This window comes from Acinonyx jubatus, chromosome B2 (genome assembly GCF_027475565.1).
Source record: "Acinonyx jubatus isolate Ajub_Pintada_27869175 chromosome B2, VMU_Ajub_asm_v1.0, whole genome shotgun sequence".
Lineage (NCBI taxonomy): Eukaryota > Metazoa > Chordata > Mammalia > Carnivora > Felidae > Acinonyx > Acinonyx jubatus.
In genome coordinates this window covers 28,084,827-28,090,826 of record NC_069385.1, presented here as the reverse complement: position 1 = coordinate 28,090,826, position 6,000 = coordinate 28,084,827, and positions in this window count along the sequence as shown.

Genomic DNA, 6,000 nt, shown 5'->3' with positions numbered 1-6,000 from the left:
CCAACAATTCACCTAACTGGGAAATCATTATTAATTATTTTTAATGTGATATGGGATTTTGGTTATTAGAAATACATATTGAAGTATTACAGATAACATGATACAATGCCTGGAATTCACTTCAAAATAATCAAGGGGTCAGGAAGAGGGTCACCAATCAACCCCCAGCTGAAAATTATTGACACTAGATATTGGGTACACGGAGATTCATTATACTTTCTACTTTTATATATATTTGAAGTTTTTCATAGCAAAGGGAAAAAGATTTTAAAAGTTAATCTATAAGAGGCCATCTTTATAAAACTTCGTTTGATAATCTGAATGCCATTTTAGTGTTGACAACAAGAATGAATAACTACGGGCACTGTGTTACATTCTTTCATGCGTTATTCTAGTTAATCCTTATGACAAGCCCAGAAGGTCAGTATTATTATCTTGATATTACAGATGAAGAAAATGAGACATAAGTGCAAAGAACCTGACTAACTCTATAGCATATAGTGACAGAGCAAGGGGTGAAATCAGGTCTGGCTGACCTAAGGGACCTATTATAAAATCACTATGTGTTGTTCTTCACTTATAATATTTATTCCATAAAGGGATAGAATGCTGTCAGTGAAAATTTGGACATGCAGCCCTTTGTTTATTCACTCAAATGAATGTTTACTGAGCCTATGCTGTATCCCAGGCACTGTGTGAGGTATGCAGTAATGACAAGTGGGCTGAGCCAGTCCTGATGGGCCAGCATCATTTTATTCAGCCAGGTCTTGGTAGTGAAGGGCCACATGTTCCTTATTCTCCTTCAGAAAAGTGTTTAGGGGCCCATGGGTGGGTCAGTTGTTTAAGCATCTGACTTTGGCTCAGGTCATGATCTTGCAGTTCGTGAGTGTGAGCCCTGTGAGCTCGAGCCCTGCGTCGGGCTCTGTGCTGATGGCTCAGAGCCTGGAGCCTGCTTTGTATTCTGTGTCTCCCTCTCTCTCTGCCCCTCCCTCACTTGTGCTCTGTCTCTCTCTCACTCAGAAATAAACATTAAAAAATGAAAAGAAGAAAAAGAAAAAAAAAAGAAAAGTGTTTAAAAACTGGTGTCCTGGACTGCCTCAGTGGGGTATATCCAAGGGGTCAGATGGACTGGGTTTCTGCCCCAGGTTCTTTCCCTCTTCCTATGATTTGGTAAGCAGAAAGGCCTCTTTTTAAAGTTAATAAAGAATAGTAACTTGAAATCCACTCTTCTCCTCAGACCCACAGAGAACCATATATTTGTAGTACCAATAACTGGGAGCTATTTGTTCTTTCTCATGCTGGGCCCTCAATAACTCTGCTGAATAATGCCCATGACCTTTAAGAAGTTCTGAATTCTGGAAATAATTGGCATGAATTTCAAAATAGCTTATGGACATAAATTCAGGAAAAACAAAAAGGAACTCTATTGTTGAAATACATGCAATAAACACAATGACCAATCTGATCAAGTTCAACTTTGATTAATTTTTTGGACCATGAACACTAATACATTATTTAAAATTTCCATTCATAAGACTTAGGGCTTCCTTATGGTAACTTTTCCTACTCTTCACTCCTGTTGCTCTGAATAAAAGACACTATTGATTTTACTTTGTTCTTGACCAAGGTCTTTTACTGACCCTGAAAATCCTACTGGATATAACGTGCCATTATACCCAGACACTAGCATGTGCTTGGACTTTGTTTCACCTCTGGAAAGATTTTCATGGTGGAACCAGATTCCAGCCAGTTGGCACCCCTCTGTTGCAGCCACTTGGGTCCCTGCCACCACCATCTCTTGCCTGGGTTGTGGTCACAGCCTCCTGTCCATTCTCCCCACCTCTGCCCCTGTCCTCTGCCACAGGAGCGTTTCTCTAAAACACGAGACTTTGTTCAAAACCTTCTAATGTCTTCTCATCTCTGTCAGAATACAAGTCAAAAATCTTATAGTCACCTACCAGACTCTAGGTAATCTGGCCCTGTTATCTCTAAATACATCTCCTTTATCTCACCTCCTAACCCACAGTGCTCCAGCCCGTGACCTTTTTGCTGACCTTTGTTTTTATATCAATACAAGTATTTACACTAGGAATTTACTCTGAAATGTATGCCGCAGGCTCCCTCTTTTGCTCTGAAGTGGGATATATTCTTTGTGTTCTTTTTCTTAACAATTCTGCAATATAGATTGTTTTAATTTTAATGATTTCCAGAGAAAAAGAAGATGCTGACTTATGCAATCACGTGCAATTTGGGAATCCCCCCTTTTTTAAAAAGTTTATTTATTTATTTTGAGGGAGGGTGTGAGAGAGAGAGAGAGAGAGAGAGCGCACCCAAGCTGGGGGAGGGGCAGAAACAGAGCAGGACAGAGATCCAAAGCAGGCTCTGTGCTGACAGCAGGCAGCCTGATGCAGTGCTCGAACTCATGGACCATGAGATCATGACCTGAGCTGAGGTTGGATGCTTAACCGACTGAGCCACCCAGGGACCCCCAGAAATCCCTTCTTATTGATTTGCTTTCTGGAAGTTGAACTGCAGAAAGCTGGATTAGTATTCATTATTATTCATGAACAAAGATAAAATATGGCCACACAACTGCTTAGGTGTAATATCCATTCAACAAGATGTACACTGAGCAGCTAAACAAAATTTAAAAACCCTAATGAACCTCAGACTAAAATACCTTTTGAATTTCAAAGTAATGACTTTGTCTTATTTTACTGTAGTGTTGTGAGTAACCACCATAAGCAACTTATTAGAGTGTATTTCCAGCTTCACCTAAGGCTATTTCTGGAGATGGCCTCTGGGTTATCAAAGTTAAAGCATGACTTATATTCAAGACAGCTGGAAGGCGTAATGTGTCTTTTTTTTTTTTTTTTTTTTTTTTTTTTTTTTTTTACCAGAAGCTAGAGACATCAGACCACAGTGGGAAAAGCTGCACTTTGAAGTTGAGTAAAGCTTGAGTTCGAATCCCTCAAAATAGATCTATCTCAGCTTCATCCACTTGTGATGAGTTTCCCATCCTGGTACGCAAAGGCCCGGAGGATGTCATTTCTTATCCCTCCCCAAATGCCCAGACAAATCCTGAGCACAGACTCAATTCACTTAATTTTTGGGGTCTCTGAATTCTTTTCCTGAACCCATTTAAACATCTTACATTCAAAAGGTACAAACCTTGAGTTTTAAGGTAAATAAGTCCTGGGGACTTAATGTACAGCATAGTGACCAGAGTTAATGATGCTGTATTGTATATGTGAAAGTTGCTAAGAGAGTAGATCTTAAAAGTTTTCACAAGAAAAAATTTGTAACTATGTGTGGTGATGGATGTTCCCTAGACTTACTGTGGTGATTATTACACAATATGTACAAACAGCAAATCATTCTGTTGTATACCTGAAACTGATAGGTCAATTGCATTTCAGTTTTTAAAAAACCCGTATTCCCCAAAGGAGGGCTCCACCTTAATATTGCGGAGGGTGCCCTAGCTTCTCCCCACCTCGTTTCCTTCCCTCAGCCACACACGACTCCAGCAGAGGTTCCTGGGCAAGGCTGCAGGGTCCAGGCTCCCGGGCCCCAGCCCCAGAGGGGCACTTTGCCCAGGCTCTGTGGCACCCCTGTACCCCACTGCCCTAGCTCCAAAGGGTCCCAGTCCTGCCATCCCCCCATGTTTTAGGTGCATTCTGATTTCCTACTATATTGTATTCCCAAGATATACCTCTTTGGTTTCTAGTTCATCCAAAACCAACTTTGCTGTGCCCCAGTTTCCTCACTTGGAAAAAATTGTGTAATACCTGCCCCACCAGCTAGTGGGGAGGGCTGATAAGAGAAATTGGCCAAACAGCTGCCTATAGCAGAGGCAGGGTAAACATTAGTCCTCCCTGCAGGCTTGGTGAGTGGGGGACGGCTGCCACAATGTTCCCTGAACATTCAAGCAGGAGTCAAGCAGGAATCCTGCTGTGGAGAGCAGGGAGAGGGAGTCAGACTGGCTGCATGTGAGCCCTACCCGGGAACAATGGAGTTGACGGGAACAAACAGCTCTATAGGTGGCATAACACAGGCAGAATCATTACGGTTAAATGTCACTTCCTCAAGAGGCTGGATCTCAGCTAGGTCCCCTTGTCATGCTGTGGTTGCACCGTGTGCTTTTCCTTCATTTTATTTGTCCGTTTGTTTGCGAGGAAGAATTTGAAGATTTAATTATGGTTTCCTTCGCACACTTTGGCATCTGATCTTTATTGGGTGCTTGCGTACAGCCCTTGTGAGTACCGCGCGAACGCTCTCTGAGCTGATTTCGTGACTATGTTGTGCACCTGCACCTAGTAAAGCAGGGCAAAGAGAAGCCAAGGGACTTGCTCTAAATCACTTGGTGAGTGGCAAAGTCGGGGTTCTAACTCAAGGGTCTGACTTGGGAGCCTTTGCTCTTCATTAACCACTACCCCAACACGTATTTGAGCCTGGGGGCTACTGGTGCGTGCTTGGCTCTCGGTGGGTGAAAACACATCGACCGAAAGAAGACATTTCTTAGACCACATCCTCATTTGAAATCGATCCTTCTCCGAGATTTGAATTTAGAGCACCCTTCTCCAGCCATCGTTTCTAACTCAGGGTGGCATCAGGGCCTCCTGTTGCACAGGTCCCACACTTCACCCCTGCCCATTGTGTGTAACATGCCGTTCTTGGCCTCTCGCCAGCAGGTAGGGTTCCCTCTCCTTCCTGGAGCTTCTGGTCTGGTAATCCCGTGCTCATTCCCCTTATTTTGAAAAAATGGCTTTGCATGGGGTAGCTACGTGACAAGATACAGGTTCCTCTTCCTCTCTGAGCCTGTTTCTTCACTCATGAAACACGGGTAATATGGGATCTTAGTAATGACATAGCACATGTGAAACACTCAGCATCGTGCCTGGCACGAAGTAAGGACTCAGTAAATGTCAGTTGTTGTTTGCTCCTCGGCTCCAAACGTCATGTGACAAGAGGCAGAGGCTGGTATGATACAGCTAAGATTTAAGGCAAGCTGAGGTTTGCCAGTAATCATGAGAGCTAGGAAGAGGCAAAGAAGGATCTTCCCCTAGAGCTTTCTGAAATAATCTCACCCTGCCTCTGAATAGTGAGAGTATAGACTTCATTTATACTTTGTTTGAGAGAGCACGAGCAGGGGGAAGGACAGAGAGGGAGAGAATCCCAAGCAAATTCCATGCTCAACAGAGCCCGACGTGGGGCTCAATCCCACAATCCTGGGATGATGGCCTGAGCTGAAATCAAGTCAGACGCTTAACTGACTAAGCCACCCAGGCACCCCTTCATCTGTATTTTTAAGTGAAGAGAAATAGTTCTACATGGTTTGTTAATTTACTCAGAGAGGTGTATTTAAAAATTTTAGAGGGGGTGTCAATTAATTCATTTGAATCTTAAAATTACTACCCTCTTAGTAATTCCCAGGAACTCCTTGTGTAATATAGAAATCAACTCTTGGTTTGCCTCTTGCTGGGACTCTCTCTTCATACTACATGCTTCTCAGGGCTCCCACCCACCCCAATGGCTTTGACCACCATCGTTATGCTAGAGACCCCTCAATCTTAATACTCTACAGAAAAATCTGCCTTTTTGTTTCTTCCCCAAAGAGCTTGGGACAGCGTTCTGTACATTGGATGCTAAATATTGAAATACAGACGTAGGGGGCGTCTGGGTGGTTCACTTGGTTAAGCGTCCGACTTTGGCTCCAGGTCATGATCTCGCAGTTGGTGAGTTCGAGCCCCATGTCAGGCTCTGTGCTGACAGCTCAGGGCCTGGAGCCCTGCTTCAGATTCTGTGTCTCCCTCTCTCTGCCCTCCCCCACTTGCACTTTGTCTCTCAAAAATAAACACTAAAAAACAAATTAAAAAAAAAAGAAATACAGACATAAAAGGACCATTCTTTTTTTTTTTCAATATATGAAATTTATTGTCAAATTGGTTTCCATACAACACCCAGTGCTCATCCCAAAAGGTGCCCTCCTCAATACCCATC